The sequence below is a fragment of the Ambystoma mexicanum genome, chromosome 13, assembly GCF_040938575.1.
Source record: "Ambystoma mexicanum isolate Mex_15411 chromosome 13, UKY_AmexF1_1, whole genome shotgun sequence".
Taxonomy (NCBI): Eukaryota; Metazoa; Chordata; class Amphibia; order Caudata; family Ambystomatidae; genus Ambystoma; species Ambystoma mexicanum.
Window position 1 is genome coordinate 829,920,967 of NC_090938.1, and position 21,325 is coordinate 829,942,291.

Genomic DNA, 21,325 nt, shown 5'->3' on the forward strand with positions numbered 1-21,325 from the left:
ATGGGTTGTAGGAAAAAGTCAATGAATTTGCAGAGTGGTTCAAGAATGGAGCCACAGCCAGAGACTATCGGGCGGCCTGGTGGGTTAGTGGGATCCTTATGAATTTTTGGAAGCGCATAAAAACAGGGGGTTCTTCCTCGTGGTTTGATTAGGAATTCAGATTCTTTTTTGGTGATCCAGTCGCGCTGTAAAGCGAAGTTCACGGTTTCTAGGATCTCTTGGCAGATTTCTTGTGTTGGGTCTTTACGAAGGATAGTATAACTATCTGTATCATCAAGTAGTGCCAGCACCATATCTTTATATTGGTCAATGGTCATAATGACCAGGCCGCCACCTTTATCTGAAGGCTTAATGATAATGTTTTTATTTTTCTCTAGCGACATCAAAGCTTGTTTTTCAGATAAACTTAGATTGTGTTTGGTCTTGATTGTTTTGGTTTGTAGTTTTGGCGAAGTCATTCAAGATGCATCTTTCAAAAGTGAGGGCAAGGGCAACTGTTATGTAGCATAAATTGTAACAGCTTGGGCTTCCTCTGACTCAGTACTCCACCCAGATGAGCCCAGCTGACCCGAGCACCCCGCACTGGCCCAACGTGGATCTCCGCCCATCATGGAGCACCGCCCTTATACATCACATAGTGTATAGTCTTTGCCACCCAATCCCCACGACTATGTGCCCACTATAGCTTACCTCACTGATGAGGTTATTTTGTAATAAATATGAATGTCTTTCTATTGTCCAGCAGAGCGCTCTCAGAGTTTGCAGAGTTCTCTACTTGCCTTATATTGGTTTAGATAAACTTTGACCTTTTTACTTCACCTGCACTTGGTCTTGGTCTCATTCCCATTTGGGGTGTGTCCATTATTGACTCTCACTGGGGAGTTCTAAATGCCTTATTGGGGGACGCTCACTTTGAGTGTGCTCAGTCAATCTGCTCATAGTCGGGTTATGACTCTGCCTAAATGGGACTTGACTCATATAATCATCTGCTGAACAGCCCCTGCTCATGGCACTCTGGCTTTATATTTCTGACAGATCCCCACTTTGTCCAGCTGGTAGCAGCCCCTGAGTCCAGGTGACGAGCCGCATGACCCAGAAGCTTCCTGCTTGAAGCATCCATGATTTGGGACCGGCTCCCGGTAAGTTTAAGACTTGAGGTGAACTATCTGACTGTTTGGAAATTGCTGAGAGGAAAAGGAGTCTTGAGTTTCCCTGTAATCAGTGGGCCAGTTCTCATGTCAATCATGGAGAGGGACTGGACACGGAATCACCTACCTATGATGGATGCCGGTGTATGTTCCTCGGCTCCTTCGTAAGCACCGTAGAGTCCTCTGTCCTTGCCCTACCACAACCAGGACCAACACTGAGAGGGTTCCTGCAGGATGAGTGTGGAGAGCGGATGAGTGTGGAGAGCGGATGACTGTGGAGAGCGGATGGCGGACGACTGTGGAGAGCGGATGGTGGATAAGAGTGGAGAGCGGATGGCGGATGAGGGTGGAGAGCGGATGGCGGATGAGAGTGGAGAGCGGATGAGTGCCGAGAGTGGTTGAATGCGGAGAGCGGTTGAGTGCGGAGAGCGGTTGAGTGCGGAGAACGGTTGAGCATGGGGACCAGAAGAGAGCGGAGGAGCGTGGAGAAGGACGAGTGTGGAGAGCAGATTAGTGCGAAGCGGATGATTGTGAAGAGCGGATGAATGAGGAGAGCGAAAAAGTAAATGTGTAGCGTGGATGGGCGTATGGAACGGATGTGTATATGGAGCGAACGAGTGTCTGATGCGGATGAATATATTGAGCGGACGATTGGGTGAAGCGGGTAAATGTGTGGTGCGGACGAGTGTGCCTAACAGATGAATCCATGGAGCGGACAAAAAACATAGAGCAGATGAGTGTATGGAATGGATGAACAGACAGAGCAGACGAGTAGTTGGCTTTTCCGATGAGTGGATGGACCGGACGACCATTGTGGACTGAACGAGTGCCCTATCTGTAGCCGGTATGTAGACTAGACGAGTATAAACTACAAGAGTGTGCGGACTGGACTAGTGTGCGGACTGGACGAGTGTGCGGACTGGACGAGGGTGTGAACTAGACAATGATAATGACTGGACGAATGTGTGGAGCGGACGAGTATGAGGAACGGACGAATATGTGCAACGGACGATACTTAATATGCTTTGGAATGAAGGAAACACTTGAAAACATACATCATACCACACCCCACGCTTACTCTCCCCCTTACACCACCACTCATCTAGAACACAGAGATACTATGACACCATTCGGTATAACTGTTCTCATATCTACATCTCCCGCTTACTCCACATCACTCTAAGTAAAAATTGCTGGTTTCACCCCCCTCCGCCCCCCAGCCAGGCGTTCTCCTCAGGCCTAACGCAGCCACACTCGTTCTGGGTAAAACCGACCAGAGCGAACACATACTCCTGACCTCTCAACCACCACACCTACAGCTAAGAAGCAGCTACCACTCTATTTCCGCACCAGCTGCACACATACCTGGTGCGCACACGCACTTTTGGACACCCTCTACTCTCTCTACTGACCTGAACTTCAGTTCCGAAGGGCGATCAACTTACCAGCGCCTTCAGACCATACCAATGGTATATAAGGCGCTATATAAATGCAAAATAACATAACATAACATGGCATTCCGGATCCCAACTGGGATCCAGCCCCCAGAGGGTCAGCTCAATCCTTTACTCACCTCAGATACTCGACGATTGCCAGTTCACTCATGCACTCACTTACTCTTGCACTTGCTCACTCATGCACTCACTCACTCATGCACTCGCTCGCTCTTGCACTTGCTCACGCATGCGCTCACTCACTCATGCACTCACTTACTCTTGCACTCACTCAAGCACTCACTCACTCTTGCACTCGCTCACTCATGCACTCAGTCACTCATGCACTCTTGCACTCACTCATTCCATATGGATGTTATGGATTTCAAACGGTTCTTTGCTTAAACTCCTGCCCTCCTCGTCTTATTAAAATATTGTGTTCACCTTATGAGCAGCAAAGCACTGCATTATCCCTTCCCCCTCTGACTTTACTGTAGCCTCCTTCAAACCCATCCCTGCTCTGCTTCTTGCCCCCACCCCTCTCACCAGCTGCCTCCTCTACCAGCCTTACCCTCCTCTTACCCTCCTCTTGTCGCTTCCCGTCCCACTACTTGAAACCATTCCAAAGTATGTTTCTCGACCTCATCTTCCTAATCCGCTCTCTGAACTCTCCTGCTCTCTCTGTTGAGCCTCACCCTCTGACCACTCACTCATCCACTTCACCATCGCCAGCCCCCAACTCTGAACTCACCCTCTTTTAACACCCCTCTTTATGACCACTCAGAATCTCTATTACCCCTCCATTCTCGGTTCCCCTCCCCATCCTATCACCAAGTGAAATTTCAAGCCCAACCGTTCTCTCTGCCAGACCTCTTCCCAGCCTGCTGCAAAAGAGCCACTGTCCTCCCCATACCATAGAACCCCACTGCAGACCCCAAGATTCCATCATTTTACAGACCAATCTCCCTCCTAACTCCACCACTCCAAAATCCTTCAAAATACTGCCTTTAACCGCTCTGTCAACTATTTTCAGGTGCCGGCTTATGACGTCCTCCCAAATCAGCATTCCCTGAAACAGCTCTCACACATCTCCAACTTTCTGACAACCGCTCACCATCCTTCACCTCTCACCCATCCTCATCCTACCTGATCTCTCTGCAGCCTTCAACACTTTCCATCATCCCTCGCTCCTCTCTTGGCTTTGAGGATAAAACACTCAGCGGGGTGGCCTCCAATCTCGCCAACCGCTCCTTCACGTCTTTGGACTCCCAACACCCGCTACCGCACACCTCTCCTTATGGGTGTCCCTCAACGATCAGTCCTGGGCCCACTCCACCTCACCCTTTAATTCCTTTCACGCCTTGTCTTTCACTACCACCTCTTCACAGTTGACACCATGAACATTTTCTCCTTTCACCCCTGCACTCCTGCTGCCTCTGGGCACTTCAACAGTGGCTTCAGGGCCATCCCTCACACCCTGATGTTAAACTCCTTCTGGATGGAAGCCATCTACTTCCCATCCTCAGCACTAACCCCTCTCATGTATCTCCCATCACCCTACCTCCTCACTCTATCACCATGGCTCACAACCCTGGGGCTCTCTTTAAGAGCACCTCTAAACTCTACCATAAGAGTCAACCCTACTGGCCCACTCAGAAAGGCTGGTACAACAACAGGACGGGCTTCAATTCTTCCCTGAATGTATGCATTCCTGTATGTTGTGTTCCCCACCCTTGCTGGTGGGCGGTGCTCAGCATGGGACTTTAAGATATTACTAAATATCTGTGCCTGAAGTGGAATTGTAATTTTCTTCATCTTATATAGGATCTGGACGATGTTTGCGCCCATAAGCCTCCGGGTTCCAGGTGCACTGTACTGATGTATAAAGTAAAGTAGTATAGAATGTTTGCAATACTAATATTATTAGGAAATAATAAGTCCCAAATAGTCATGTCATCTCTATTTCAAGAATGCGTGTTATCTGTCCCATGAATACGTACGGCTCTTCTAATGTTATTCTGTGTCCTCCCCTCTCTCATCGCCCCTTCTTTCTTCTGGGCATCGAAGCAACTGTGCTGCAATAGGGCACGGAACAAAACACCAATACAACACAAGCAAAACCTCAGTTATAAACCTTACACTGCCCCCCAAAGGGAAGGGGGGGTTTCAATGATAAAATGTCAACAAACAGGACAGATTGTTTATGGTGCGAGATGCTGAGCATTCATTTCCTGCCCACTCTTCCTCGTGGCATGGCATGGTGTGCTAATGTTTATTTCTAAAGTGCCGGGGCCCTGTGAGACTCTAAGGTACTCCCGCGGCCAGACGGCATGCTGTGTGGACAAGTAGGGCGAGAGGGATAGAGTGGAGAGAGAGGTGAGCCGGGTAGAGGGAGAGAGAAGGAGGAGAAGAGGAATGTCTTAAGGAGTTTCCAGAACTTAAGGAGATCCGGGTCTAGATGGATGGTGGCAGAGAGGCTATTCCAGAGGGAGGCACCTGCTGAGGATAACGATCTCCCTCCAAATCTCTGCTTGGAGAACAGACTCACTCGCAGAAGGTTGCAGGTAGATGAGCGGAGGGATCGGGAGGGGCAGTATTTAGGTAGGCAACGGTGAAGCTAGGTGGGACCCAGGCCCCAGAAAGCCTTGTGGACAATGCAGAGGGTCTTGTACAGGAGGGTGTACCATCCTCTGACAGGCCCGTAGGTCAGAGCTCACCCTCATGTACCTGTAAGACAAGATAGCTGCACCTTGAGGAGGTTGGGGTGCAGGATTCACATACTCCAACACCAGTAAATAAGGACAACTCAATGATTCAGCCCAGAGTCTGTTAAGTTCACCAGGTTTTTATTTCATGCCATTGCTGACACAGTGCACACCCAGCGTCGTGGTCAAGTTCCCGGACTCAACCACCGCCAGCTCCACTCAGAGCTCACTCTGATAGCAACATGAGAGGGAGCATTCTGCCCCCACCTTCCCTACACAGTCTAGGCAAGCTCATCGTTAGCATTAGCTCACTGGGCAATTATTTTTTAATTGAACTAAACCTTCAAAATGAAATACTCTCTAGCATGCATTTCTGACTTTTTTCTTTGGTGCTCTGCTCAATTATAATTGGTGCAGCTGGACCCTTCAGATAAGATTCCAGACAAGGCCTAATTAAAAGTCTGGGTTCTGCCCATTCGTCAAGTATCTGAAAGCATGGTGTCCTCAAATGTCACAACTTTAAAATTACCTCATCCTACACACTTTGAGCACTACTTAATTTCTTCTCATTTTAGCCACATTTTCAGTTACATGATGTTTCAGTAAAGGCATTTGGCAGCGCAATTTTCTATCTGTGTACAGAAACTCTAATTGTACATTCTGTGGCTTGTCACCTTACCACATCGCGATAATGACATTTTTGACATTATAAACACGATGCCCTTTTGAATGCTAGTGTATACTAACATTATGAATACCATGTTCACATAATTACAACACCAAATTAGTCCATACAAATTTCTCTGCTTAGGTTTAAGTGGGGGGTGCCCTCCACTTCAATATATCTTGATTTCAGAGCCTCCAGTACACTCCCTCACCTTAAAAGGTCTTTGTTTGTAAAACAACAACTTTGAACCATATCCAATGTCTATTCTCCTTAATATTTATCTACAACATCTTAACGCAATCTTATAATTTGGCACATAATAACTTATTGTTATTCTTAGAACAAACATGAGTGCGTCATCTCCTTCCATTTATACCCCACTTCCTGAAATCATGTGCCTTTAAACTAACTGTATGTCTTGGACAATTCACAGCCATTGTGAGACTCGAGAGGTTTGGTCAAGCTTTGAGGTAACCCATTAGCCCATTGTCTCTTTGTATGTCATCCCTTGTCTGCAACTCCCACCCCAACAAAGTACAATCTCTCCTTGATTATCTTCTCCTGCCCATGCATATCGTTTTCACGTTGTCCTTCCCTCTTTTCCACACACTTCCCTTTTTCGTATCTTCCGTTTTAGTCGTCATTAGTTTGGCGTTAGTGGACCGTCTGTGTCCTGTCGTCTTTTCCTTTCCATTGTGCTGTTTTCACAGTCGGTCTCCCAGGTCCCTTTGATGCTTAGACCAGGAGTTCATTGTTTTTTCCCTTTCACAAGAAGTTCAATTTTTAGCCAATTTTTAGCCAATTTTTAGCCAGAGAGTCTCTCTTTCAAAAGGGTTCATTGTTCAATGAGTCCACAAGAGGGGACGTTTCAGCATAGGGACGCAGGGTTGGGGGAGTCTTTTGCAGACAAATTCAGCGCCGGGCTTTCACTGGGTTTCTCTACGACCTCCCTCTTTACTCACGCGGTTTAATGTTAATTTCCCAAGGCATACAGGTCCCTCGACGTATTGCAGTAATATAAAACGGAATTAATTTCTTTTGTAAAATAAACATGTCTCTACTATTTAACACATTTCCTACCAACCCATTTCCTTAAAACCTCTCTTTTTCGCATTGACTCTTATACCTTATTCCCTACAAATTGTGAGAAATTCCCTCCTATTTGACACCCCTGCCTCCTAGACAAGCTACAAAACATTTTCATTTACGTGTTGCCTTTCTGTGGGTCATTTTCCTGTTACAACCAAAATACCCCCAATCCTAGCTCTGTGTCAGCTGGCCAGAGCATGATTTTTGTTTTCAATAACACAAAATACATCACGTCCCTCATGGGACACATTTTTCCTCCCCATGGGTGCCACACGCAACCCTAAGGAAACAAAACAATTAAAGAAAGACGTCTTCTTCTTTCCTGGTCTTCTAAGCACGTCCGTAGTGGATGACAGAAACATCCTTGGGGATCCCCGTCATCTGTAGAAAGTCAAAATAGAGACAAAAGTCATTCGGGCATTGGCACGGGGTCAGGTTTTCTCCGCGACTTCAACCCCTTTCCTCCTTTTCTGCTAACAACAAAAACTCTCTGGGTCATTCTCCCCTATTCGTTGGTGCACATAAACAACTATTTTCCCATCACTCCGCGGGATACTTAGTTTGAGCTTGGTTCTTTGCTCAGTTTAGCTGCACATTCTTGCTGGTTAGCGGCACATACTTCCTCAGCTCAGCAGCCATTCTTCCTATTCTTTTCTTGTCATTAGTTGGACCATGGTCTATGCTTGTGCTTTATGTTCATCCTATGGAGATAAAACAGAGGCGTTTCGCTGCACACCGTCCCTGTCTAACTTACTTTAGCCTGTCCCTGTTTTCCAAGACTATGGCACCAATTCTTACTACGTGCCTCCATTTTTTATCATTCCCAATAAATGTTTGCCTCTTCTAATGATTGCATACCCTTCTCATAACAATCGTTTGACATTATGAACACGAGAAATGATTACTCACCTTTAATTTTACTTCTGTTTTCTGTGGTTGTCTGAAATGGCCATGTTGTTATTTATTTTCTACTCTTTCCACACCCATTGTACCTGTCTTGGGAAAACAGCTAACTTTTGAAGACATTGTGTCTCTTCCTACCTTTTTCCTGTTACTCACCTGGATCCTCTTACCTTTAGTGTTGATCAATTGTGTCCACACCCTTGTGGCATGAACTAGTACTTACCTTTTCCTCCCTAATCTTATGGCCATGCAGACAATTTCTTGTGCTTCCACGCAAGAGGTCCAGAGCTTATCTGTAAAATAAATCAAAAATTGTTACTGGCACTCACAAGTAGTTTTTGCTTACTTCACCATATTTTCTTAAAATAGCTTGTGCGAGTTTCCTTTGTTTAATTGATCCAATTGTTACCAGCCATACTCCTTTTCTTGGTCTTCATGATCTCTTAATGCTTTTTATTGCCCAGCACTTCTTTTTGCTGTTGGCCAGGAAATCTCCTAAGTGCTAATCGTTTTCCACTCTTTGCTTTTTTTCCCGTCTCATGCTTTTGAGTTTATCCCTTATCCTTTTATTCATTTGCCCAATTCTTCCCTTTCTCAATGTATTCCTTTATTCACCTTTTATTCAAGATAACCATTCACTTTCATCCTTTCCTCATTTATTTATTTATTTATTTATTTATTCATTTATTCCTGTACCCACTCCTCTTGTGCTTCCTCGTCTTTTCACTGACCCTATCTTCTTCCCTTTCCACTTATTTCTACGTTCATCTGTCCTTTGAACTTTTTCATCCCTTCTTTCACATACCCTTTGCTTTTCATCTAACCTTTGCTGTTTCTGTTTGTCTTGTTCATAGGCTGCTCTCTGGTTTGCGATTGAGCTGCTTTTCTTGCTCTTCACGATATAGCTGTTCTCTCCTTAGCCTAACTTTCCTTCTTATTCTTTCGTCCTTTATTTCCCTTTCCTTCTCCTTCTCCCTTTTTTATGTCTCATTAGACTTTTCTCTCAGTCTCGCATCATCACTTCCTTTACCATTGAGTTTCAGCAATATCTGTCCTCCCATCCATTTGTCTTTGTGAATGCTATCTCATCAGTTCTGTCTTCACTCTCTTTCCTCTTCCTTCCCTCTCTCCCTTATCGAGAGATGCACTTGTCTATGCCTGATCCCTCCCTTCATTAACGCATCATTGCGTCTCCCCTTGTCCCTTGGGGCTCAGGATGTGAGAATCTTGTCCTTATCCTTACCTTGATTTTTGTTACTACTGTATGTAGGCGACTCATAAGCTGGGTTGCTGTAGCCTGTGGCTGCTTTTAGCTCTCTTTAATGGGTAGAGTCCCTCAGGCTTACTTCCCTTGGTTCCTGTTTCAGGCGGGGCAGGTGCCGCTGTAGGCGTCTCACCCCCCTCAGTGCATATTTTTTAGCATCCAAGCTGCTGAAGGCTCTTCCTCCTTTCCTTGTTCTTATAATTTTTTACAATTTGAGAACAGCACAGCGTTTTCTAACCTTTTGCTTGTATATGCGGCATGCAAAGTAAGTTGCCATGCGTTGTAAGACGGCTTTAGAAAAAGACCCTCATTTGCGGCCGCGGCATGAACACCTTGTGGGCGGTACTCTTAACCCACTCGGTGCTAATTGAAGTAATGTTTTCCAGGCTTAAATTTGTTTTTAATGATATCCTTATGCAGGTCCACCCCTCCCATCACTATGAGCAAGCACCAAATACTGCAAGCTCCAATCCAATCTTTCCCTGCCAAATTATTTATACCACCAACTTACTCCCGAACATCAATCCGTGTACGATTCCCTCTTAGTTACAGAATTGCATAAAACCAAATTCCATTTCACAAAATCAATAATACAGTTCTTTACATTTGACATTTAACAGCACACGCATGACAGACTTTTAACAGACTAGACGGACACCAGCTGGACACACATATACCTGCCTTCTAATCAATACCCCGACATGGGGTCTAAACAAACCCCTTTGGTGCCGTCTTTAAACATCACCGTAGCCTAATTGTCCCCCATTATGTGGGCTTTGAGTTCACATTTTTCTGACCGCTGTATTAAAGCGCAGGAACAAGGCGTATCTTCAGTTTTCTCTCGGGTGTCCTCCCGGTAACCTCTCATTTTTCTCTCGGGTGCCCCTCCCACCCGGAAATGATTTGTTTTTCTCTCAGGTGCCCCGCCGGAAACCATTCATTTTTCTCTCGGGTGCCCCTCCCCCCCCGGAAACCTCTCACTTGAACCACTACTGTTCTTCGTGATTCTTATTTCATTCTGCTTGCTCCTTAATCATTTGCCATATTTCGCTATTTTATGGTTGCCTTTATTATCCTAGAGGTCATCTTTCTCCACCTCATATTCATAAATGTGCGGCCTGCGCCTGGATTTCTAAGATCTTTCCCTTTTTTTTATTATTTCTTCACCATGTCATACAGTTAGCTGTAGTTTACCATGCTGTCATGATAATAAAATCTTTTAGTTTTCACTCAAACATTCTCACTGGCCTTCTGCCGCTTTCATGCCTCAACATTCTGCTTGTGTCTAAATGGGGCATGTCCTACATAAAACAGGCTTTCCTTGATAACCTAAACGCTAACATCATGCTTTCACGCGTTGTCATTCAAACCTTTCTTCATTCATCTAATTCCTATGATTCCAAAATCTCAACTGCTCTTCTTAAATCAAAAGGGTTTTTCCCTATTTAAATTAAATGTTCTCCACTCCAGCCGTCAAGGCCTCAACATTGTAAACTACCACTCCTGGTATAACACCATTCAAACTGTTCTATCATTCAGAGTGGTGTTCCTGAAAGAAGGACCTTTAGGAGCACCCCAAAACCCCCTTCAATACTTTTGTGCTATCCTCGGAATTCTCAAAAGGTAGGTCACAGAGGACCCAGTACCCCCTTCAATTTCAGAGGGTATTTTAAGTCAAAACAATAGAAAACATGAATGGCGATGGACCATTCAGCTACAGGGCGATGCCTGCTCCTGCCCGCATGTTAGTTAAAACCCCCCATGTAAAATCACTTGCCCTCATCTCACGGAGTTCATCAATACCTCCTTTAATTCCAACGCTATTTCTGTAGCTGTAAAACAACCCTTGTGAGCGTAACATCCACTCATCCTCGTTCATGCCATGCCAGATTACATGCTACAGTCTGTTCTGTTACACTTATCATTTGAGCGCCATTGCTTCCCTTTCACTAACACATCTACCAATGTCACCGCCCTTTCCTTTCCCTGCAATACTCACAACCTGCTCATTCATTTCCCATGTCATTATCAGTGTTAAATTGTATTACTAACCTGCCATCCATGCGGGCACTTTACAAAAAATCTTCAGGCTCTAAGCGTGCGGAGTGATGGTGTGTGCAGTTCTCAGTATTCTTTAAAAGAATACACATTACTTGTGCCATATAATCTGTTCACTGGCCACCCGTAGAGGGAGGGTTAATTTTAAAATCACAAATCTATTTCTCACACATCACCAGTATATCTAACTGATGCTGTTACTAGGGTCAGATCAGCCTGACCCAAACAAAGTATCCATGTCGCTCAAATACAAGTCCCATTAGCCAAAAGAGCTAATGCCAAAGGGCTAAGCTCCCCCTTCTTGTCCCCGGCCCATGGACTGCTTTCTCTAGCGAACTTAGAGCAGAACTATCCTTCCTCATTTCTTGCAAAAACCCTTAACTCTACTTTGGTTACCTACCCCTATCAGTTCTCCCAGCGGTGTCTGTACTCATCTCCCTGTTCCTAAATTAACCTCTATGCTGTGTTTTACTTAATATCTAATCTATCCAGTGTGAGCTTAACATGCAGCTCATTCATTATAATTACAATGTATATCTATATGTGCTATAACTACAGGCGAAGCTTCGTCCTGCAACCCCTAGTATGCCATTTTATTGTAATCTGCAAGCCCCTTCCTTGTAATAGCACCACGATGCCTAAGGGCTTCTGTGTGCTCCATACTACTAGGAATCGCTCATTCCTCGCCAGACGACAGTAGGCACCAGAGACGTTTTTATTGGAGGGCAAATGGGGCACCTGCCCAGGCCCCCCCCCACAATGCTGCCTGGTCTAAAGCAAGATTCCATTTTACATCAGGCTTAAATAGCGCAAGCCAGGAAAATGTGGTTGCATGCTGCTGAGGCTCTAAACCCATTGCCTGTCTGTTTTGACAAGTACATTCTGCCTTGATCAATTGAACATGTAATGCATTTTGTTTTCATTGTGGAATACATAGTTTGAGTAGCACGATCTCTGCAGCGTTATTTCCCTTCTGTGGGAAAGTTGCTGGTCACGTGCAATAGCCAAAGTTGAAATCCATATTCATCCATGATGGTTCAGAAGTTGGCTCAGTGTATTAAGCACTCATTGCAGAGATATGCGTTCATATGAAAGATCAAAAGGGCACATCCCAGGAAGGCTGGCTGAACTGTCTCTGAGTCTGAAGTTCATAGACATACCTGCATATTTACTTGGTTTTGCAGCACAAGCGGTGCAATTAACAGCACTGTTCCTGTACCAGATAGGGGTTGAAATTAGTTTGCTCAGCTGGGCATTCTTAAAACCTAAGCAATCCCTTAAAAGATGTGCATAGAATATCTGTCCAAGCAGCAACCAAGTATGCAAATTCGAGACTGTGCAGCCAAAGTGTTCATGCTTGTATCCTGGCTATGCCAGCAGCTGGCACAGTGATCCTGGTCAAATCATATAGGATCCCTTGCATTACTGTGCTGTCTTCTGTGAGGTTTTACCTACTTGCATGCTGGTGCTCCCCTTGATAATGGAGAAACTGACGCTAAAATCATTCCCACGTTGTGTAACCCCCCTCTGTAATATTTTGGTTTTTAAAATTGTCAGGTTTGGAAATGCGGTTTGCGTACTTTTGCAAGGCAGTTTTATAACATTAGCTTGTTTTAGTTCATGTTAAGAGCTGGAAGAGAAAGTGCTCAACTGCAGGAATTGCAATATTGGCACAGATCCCAGCTTCACCCCTTAAACACTGTCTGGTCCTAGGCATCTCATTTAATCTTTTATTGCCTAACATTTCTGAATTGCCAGTCCTGAAACCTTTCAAAACCATCAGCCCTTCAGGGTGATTTTACTTCTCAGGGTATGTTCTTCATAAAAGCATCGCCCATAGTTTCACTGACTATAGGGTTGCTTGCTTTATGATAGTGAGCATTGATATATTGCACACTACAGGCACTTGTTCCCTTTATCTCTAATGGCAACGCAATTTGAAAACCATGTCCCCCTCCTACTCTCATTCTGCCTGGATAGCGACACCCTCCTGGCAGCTTCTAATCTGCCTTCACTATCTATGCTATGCTATGTGCAGCTTTCTCCTTCTTTACAGTCTATTATATCCATGCTTGAGCACTTTTGCATCTCTGAGGCAGCTAATGTGAGGTCTCTGCCTATTCTGCATTACATGTATCTTTTCACATACAGTCCTACATTAATACTGCAGGCTGCATATTTTCCCGGATGCTATTTGATAAAAAGTATTTTGTTTCTATACTAGAAGAGAAGTTACCCCTTCGTATATTGCTAATGTTGGCCTTCAAATGCTACTTGTTTATCATTCTGATTGTAGCAGGAATGGAGAAGGTAGGGGATTTAAAGGGCGTAAGCATGCTTATCTTGAATGTTATTTATCTTGAATGTTATAAGGCAGAATAAGCATGTATCACAGAGAGTAAGGCCTCTAGGCACTACTGAATATTCCCATGCGCACAGGCTATCTGTAAATTAATGCATTTCTTTGTCAAAACTAATTTGCAACACGTAAAAGATGCCTTTTGTCCGCGCCCTTTTAACCTTATCAGAATGGATCACTCTTGCTAGTCCACCAGAGCCTTCAGGTCAGACCAATATATATATGGACGTCTATCTTTCAAATTCCTCAACTGGGGGCCTAGCTTTAGTCATCCGGTTCCTAAAAGCTGGAATGCCTGCCCACCAGTACTAAAAATGAAAGCATTGTACATTGCTCTCCTCAACAGGCTGGACGCATTCATATGCAATCAAGCCCCTTCCTAATTTCCTCATGATAAATAACAGGCTGGCCCTAGAAGGTGCCATTCCTGTGCTAATTCTTCTCTTATTCAATGTATTCCTGCATTAGCACCATAGCATCCTCTGTGCTCGCGCCAAAATGCCAGTGGGCTAATGTGTGCCTGCAAGTTTAAATAACTACCACTGAAAGGTGCCTATTAAAATCACACCACAGCTAACATATTGTTCTGAACTCAAGTGCCAGTTAACCTTTTAGGCACATCAGGACAGTCTCTTAGGCTGCCCTACCGTGAAAAACACATTCATTTTGCATATAATGCAACTTATTTTCAAAAAATAAATGCAATGTATAAACCACATTCCCTCGAGCATTCTGCAATCTGTATATCACACCTGGTTTTCCACTTGAACTACAGCCTGTCTTTTTACAATCCTCGTTTGTGTGCACTAAATACAACCATGCAGGGATTCCAAGATGGCCGCCGGCACAAAGTAGTTGTGCCGACGGCGCTCTCTGGCCCCGTTTGAGTGGAAAGTGCCCACCACCCATTCCACGGACGTCGTAGAGCAGCCTGCGGTCGCCTGCCGCTGCTGAGGAGTGAGGGGAGAGCCGGTGGCGAGTGCTGCCCCGGGGAAGTTGTGGCGCGACAACAGCGCCGGTACCAGCGAGGCAAGGAGGAGTCGCGGAGCCTGTGGCAGTGGGCCCAGCCGCGAGAGCCGCGAAGCCCACGGAGAGGCTGGATTCCCGGGCAGTGCTGGAGGGAGTGGCCGGTGTCCCGTCCTGTGCAGTGCAGCTGTCGCAGAAGCGTCTGGAGGAGAAGAGCTGCCGATGCCCGGCGGCGTGGGAAGCCGCGGCCAGGGACGGCCCCCTCGCTGGCGGATTACTGAGCTGCAGGTCCAGGGACCCGGTGCCCCCCGGAGGAAGCGACCTGGGCGCTGAGGCGACCCGGGAGGACGGAGGCCGCGGGAAGCTCGGAAGTCGGGACCCTGTTGCTGGGAGTTGTGACGAGGAGCAGAAGCGGGCGCCCTGAGGTGGGTGTATGGGTGCAGAGCGCAGGGAATTATACCTTTGGGGCTCCCGCAGTGCTGGAGGTGGCCGGCGGTGGAGGACTGGACCGCGCCGACCTGAAAGGAGTACTCAGCCGGTAGCCTACCCTGCCAGTATTGGGGGAGACTTGGGGACCTGCCTCCTCCTGCATCTCGGAGGTGAGGAGAGGGGCCCGGGGGACTCGGTTTTCCCGTGTGATGGGAGAGACCACTTGTGGACCATTTGCAGTTGACTAAGGCACGCTTGGCCTAGAGGCCCTTCATCCTTGCATTGGGCTGCACTGTGCCAGGTCTGGGGGGTGAGTGAGGAGGCGGGCGGCCAGGGCACCTGTAACAACATTATAGGTCCCCCAGGGTCTAGGGGGTGGAAGATACCTGTGGGAGCCGCTGCAAGGGCCTGCTCCTGGGCCCGGACCCTGCTGTAGGAGGAGGTCGGTGGAGGGACTTTGGGCTGGAGCCAGCTGGAGGAGAGGAGGTGGCCGGCATGCCCACGAAATCCAGGGGTAGAGGGGAGAAGCACTCACAGGCCTCTGGGGATAACACGGGCACCCTCCAGGCCATGTGGTTGGCGTGGACCTCACCGGAGGAGTCCGAGGCCCTGGGGGGCCCAACGAGGGAGGAACCTGCACCAAAGCAAACTGAGGACTTGGTGAATATGCCCAGACATGAGTTCATCGGAGAGTTCCATTCCTTGCAAGCCAATCTGGCTAAGACTTTCCAGGAACAGTTTCAATTAATGCGCTCAGACCCGACTGCAGCTGTGGGGGAGTTGAAGCAAGAGCTGCGGCAACTGGGGGAGAGGACTGATATCCTGGAGAAAGACCTCCAAGAGGTAGATAAAGGCAATGCAGCAAACAGTGAAGCTATTGAGAGGCTGGATATCGCTACCAGGAATCTTGAGCTCCAAGTAGAAGACCTGGAAAACAGGTCCCGTAGAGTCAACATACGGGTGAAACTGCTGCCTGAATCGGTTTCTGCTAAAACTCGGAAGGAGACACTCCAGGGCATTTTTGCGGATATTCTGGGCGAAAGCAACCCGGAGATGGTGGAGCTGGACTGTGTCCATAGAACTGGTCGATTGGTTAAAGCCCAGAGGGCGAGGCCTAGGGATGTCCTGGCAGCTTTTACTCGATACGCCAGAAGGAGGCGGTGCTCAGAGAGGCGAGAGTACGAGAACCAATTATATTCGAGGGGCAGCAGATCGCTCTCTTCCAGGACCTGGCCAGCAGTACACTTTTAAAGAGGTGACAAATGGAACCGGTGGTGATGGTCCTCAACGAGAAAGCGATTCGATATAGGTGGACCTTCCCTTTCGGCCTGCTTCCCTTTCGGCCTGCTCTTTGAATGGGAGGGATCCCAGAGGCGAATTACGTCACTCCAAGAAGGTGCTGCTCTTCTACATCTCAACCTGGAGGATCTCTCCCCAGGTGCAGACCCCCCGGGCCCGAGGGAGGCGCGGCAACGAGCTAAACTTGGAAGGGCAATGGGGTGTGGCATTTCCACTTGTTATGTTTTCTTCTTCTCTGGGGGCTCCCATAAGTGGCTAACACATAATGTGAGGGGGTTGAATATCCCTCTCAAAAGGAAAAAGCCGGAGCATTTCACACAAAAGGAGAAGCTGGATGTTATGGGTTTGCAGGAGACACACTTGCTCCTTAAGGACCAGGGCAGGTTGAAATTGCGAGGCTTTGACCAGATCTTGCATGCTTCAGCCCCCTGCATGGCCAGGGGGGTTGCTCTGGCAATTAGGAATATGGTGGACTTCAAGCCCTGCGAGGTCCTCAGAGACAAGGAAGGGAGGTATATTGTTGCAAAAGGGACGTGCCAGGGGGTCCCTATAACAATAGCCGTAGTGTATGCTACCAATTCGGGCCAGGAATCCTTTTTGCAACGGGTTCTGAATCTGTTAGAAGAGCATTCGTGGGGCCATATTGTCCTCCTGGGGGACCTTAACGTAGCATGGGATAAGGGAAAGGATAGGACAGGGGCAAGGGCGAGGGGGGAGGAGCGGTATTGTCGGTGGACTTGAAGGACAGAGTTAGAAGGTTGGGGCTAAGGGATTCATGGAGGGAGCTGAGGGAGGACGAAGAGGGGCACACATTCTTGTTGGGCGTCCACGGTTCCCAATCTAGAATCGATTACATTTGGGTTTTGGTTGCCCTGGTTGGAGACATTCGGGAGGTAGGCACAGGGCCGATAGGGATTGCGGATCACAAAGTAGTCTCTTTGGAGCTGGATGTGGGTCGGAGGAGGAGGGGGATTTGGGGTTGGAAACTCCCGAGGGCCATCTTGAGGGATCCTGTAATCATAAAAGGCATTGAAGAGAAGATTAAGTTCTTTTTCGACACCAACAAGAAAGGGGAAACTGGGGAGGACATGAGGTGGGATGCCTTCAAGGCCACCCTCAGGGGGGAATTCATAGCGCTGGCCACCCACCGTGAGAAGCAACTCCGCGCCCTGGAATCGCAATTGGAGGCGGAAGTGGAGGTGGCTCGTCAGGTGGCGTGGGTACCCCCTCGAGGAGGGCAATGCGGGCATATAGGAAGGCGGTGGGGCAGTTGGAACTCCTACGTAACAAGAGGGCGGAGGGAGCCTTACTGTCGGTGCGACAACAATATTATGCTTAGGCCAATAGAACTGGCCCCCTCCTCACTCGATTGCTCAGAGGTAAAAGGACGAGGAATGTTATTGCGGCCCTGAGGTTGGCCACGGGGGAACAGGTCACGGACCATGGGCGTTCAGGAGGCCTTTGCTGTGTGTTATGAATCGCTCTATACCTCCCAACATCCTCCGGCTGAGAGACAGGAGGACTTCCTCCAAAGAATCCGGCTGGCGACAGTTAGCAGGGAGGTGAGTGAGTCCATAAATCGGGAAATCACAGAGGCGGAGGTGCGGGGGGTGATAAGAGCTCTCCCACCGGGCAAAGCCCCAGGTCCAGACGGCTTTACAGCTGCCTTTTACAAGCTGTTCAGTGCGCTGCTAAGCCCATATCTCACCTCACTCTTTAATTCCTTCCACCTCACTGGCAGAATTACTCCATCCATGGAAGAGGCTAAAGTTACCTTGATCCTGAAACCAGATAAAAACCCGGAGGAGAGGGCCGCTTATCGCCCTATAGCGTTGATTAATCTTGACACTAAGATTTATGCCAGATATTGGCCAACAGGCTCGACTCCATTCTCCCGGATCTGACACATCCCGATCAGGCCAGGTTTATTAGGGGACGACAAACTGCGGACAACATCCGTCGAGTGGCACATATAATTGAGAAAGTGCAGAAAACACACACTCCCGCGGTCCTGGTGGCCTTAGACGCGGAAAAGGCTTTTGACCGAGTGGAGTGGTCTTTTCTCTTCCGGGTAATGGAGAAGATGGGCTTTGGAGTGGGCTTTTTGTCGATGGTCAAGGCTAACTCTCAGGTGCCCTCCATTAGAGTGATGGTGAACGGGGTCGCCTCCAGAGTGATACCCTTGCAGAGGGGGACTAAACAGGGCTGCCCACTTTCCCCTATCCTATTTGCAATCTATCTGGAGCTGCTCCTCCAGGCTTTTCGGGAGGCGGGGGAGATTCGGGTGCCCCTTTTCGGAGGTGAGCAACATAAGGTAGCAGCTTTTGCCGACGACATGTTGCTCATGCTCACGGTCCCACAGGAATCATTACAGGCTAGTATGTCCCTTTTGGAGACATTTGGGGCAGCCTCTGGGCTCAAAATTAACGCTACAAAATCAGAGGTCCTGAGTTTAACATTGGGGGCAGCAGAGAGGGAGAACCTGAGAGCGAATACTAATTTCCGGTGGAGCCCTGGTGGGATTCGGTATCTGAGAGTGAGAATTACGGCGTCATTGGCGAGTTGGGTTCTCGGCGAATTTTCCACCGCTCCTTAAAGCTATTAAGAGGGATTTTCAAAGGTGGAGTGATCTAAGAGTGTCCTGGATAGGGCAGATAGCTGCGTTTAAAATGGTTACGCTCCCGTGGCTCTTGTATCTTTTTCAAGCTGTCCCGCAGCCAGTCCCGGCGAGTTAATTTAAGGAGTTGGGGTTACTGACCAAGGGTTTCATTTGGGAGGGGAAAAGAGCTAGTGTGGGTGTCAGTCTCCTGATGGCCCTGAAGAGTGCGGGCGGTCTTGCTTTGCCAAATTTCAGGGATATTATGAGGCATCACAGCTACGTATTATCAGGGAATGGCTGAAGGGGGAGGAAGGGGCGCAGGACAAATTATGGGTGCGGATGGATAGAGCCGTAGCGCACCGCAACTTAGCGGAGGTATTGTGGCTCCAGAAACCACTTAGACCCTGACACCTATACGAGAGCTCCATCACTAAACGAATGACCGATATCTGGGACAGGTTGGCGGGCTCCGAGAGGATCACCACATTTCCGTCTCCCTTTACCCCCATCTTTGGTAATGGGGATTTCTCACCAGGCTTGGAGAGGGGAGCATTCACAAAGTGGCAGGAGGGTGGCTGTCGGAAATTATGTGATATGTTTGTTGGAGGGGAACTATTATCATTTAATGACTGCAAGAGGTTCTTTGCAGTCCAGGAAGGAGAGAGATTACGATATGCTCAGATACGCCATTGGGTGCTACATCCTGGGATCAAGCAGGCGGCCACGAGGGACCCAACACTCTTTGAAAAATTCCTGCTCACTAACGATGGGGCAAGAGGCCTTATCTCTAATATCTATAAGATTCTGGACAGCTCCAGGGCGGGGGTCCAATGGGCCTACATGAGGGAATGGGAGCGGATTATGGGAGGTGCGATTAGTAGGTCGGACTGGGAAGGGTTGTGGAGGAGGATCCCTAAACTGGTCAAGGCCCCCTGCCTGCAAGAAGCATGGTACAAGATTTTGTTTGGGTGGCATTACACCCCGGCTCGGCTTCTTAGATTTTACCCAACGGTGTCAGGGCTCTGCTGGAGGCGCTGTGGGATGGTGGGCTCCGTGGAACACATCTGGTGGAAATGTCAAATGATTGTTTCGTTTTGGGGGGAAGTGCGGGAAGCCCAGGAACAGGCCTTCGGGCGGGATAATAAAAGGACTCCAGCGCAAATCCTGCTGGGCTGGCGCAAGGGGGTGGAGGCAGGAGAACCCAGAGGGCGGGAAAAAGCCAAAGTCATAACGACTCTTGCCACAATGCTGTTAATAGCCCAGAGATGAAAGGGCCCAGAGGTCCCCATAATTCAAGATTGGTTCAGAAAGATGTGGGAGATAGTGGCTCCGGAATGGGCGACTTACGCCATGGACAATAAGATCCAACGCTTTGCAACATACTGGGAGAATTATTGAACATCCTTAAAGGTGATTACACAGTAATGTGGTGCCCACAACGATTGAGACTGTTGGATTTGCATTGATTGTAGAATTTCTGCTCGTGCGGAGGGAGGTTGAAGGGGTAAGCTCGTTGTCGGGGGGAAAAGGGGTGGGCGAAGGGGTCGGGGGGAAGGGAAGGTTTCTTTGTTGTCTTGTGAAAATCAATAAAAAAGAGTTTTCAAAAAAATACAGCCTTGCATGGCTCGACCATTTGTTTTCCTTTCAACCTGGAGAGTTCGCAGTGCTATCTCAAGGGCTGCTATTTGCACATTCCTTTCTTGTTAGATCACTGCGTTCACTCTCGTGGGCTCTCATGGGAGCCTGTTTTATTTTTCTTGTCAACCCCTTTACACTCAGTTTTCAACTGTGTGTTTTTCCAATCAGCTGTTTCTGATGTTAAAAATATAAAACCCACTATCTTTAAAACCACGACATGAGAAGTTCATACACATTTTCAGCATAGCATTTTATCAACATCCCTTGAATTTAGGTGCAAGGACAACCACTACTTATATTTCCTAGGCTCTGTTTTTGCTTAAGGTCTTTCAATCATTCCTTATATTTTACACACATCGCAGTTAAAAGCATTCCCACACAGCTGCATTCCCACACAGCTGCATTCCCACACAGCTGCATTCCCACACAGCTGCATTCCTTTCGCACAGCGCGCTTAACGCACGAGAATAGTGCTTCTATAAATCACTGTAACTCAGCCATTTTAATGCGAAAATCTGTCGCTCTTAGCATGATTCATCAGTTATCCTGTCTACTACGAGGAAATCACAAATGTAACTCCATAGTTGCAGGTTTGAATTTTTTGTGTTTGCTTAACGTGCAACAGCTGTTTTTTTACACTTATCTTGGAACTGTTTAACTGTTTTTGGGGTAAAATCACCCCGAATTTGTGTGCCTTAAATCATAATATCTGATCATTTATCTTAATGTAATTTTTTGCAATTTCAAAACGTTGGCTTGATGCCAATT

General features: G+C 47.5%; 1 long non-coding RNA gene across 1 annotated transcript in view; it reads left to right on the forward strand.

The window, feature by feature from the left end:
- Positions 1–1,035: 1,035 nt before the first annotated feature.
- Positions 1,036–21,325, forward strand: part of LOC138520703 (uncharacterized) — a 203,105-nt gene continuing 182,815 nt past the window's right edge. The window contains exon 1 of the long non-coding RNA XR_011282869.1: positions 1,036–1,139. This is a non-coding gene — a long non-coding RNA (uncharacterized lncRNA). The remainder of the gene's footprint in view (positions 1,140–21,325) is intronic.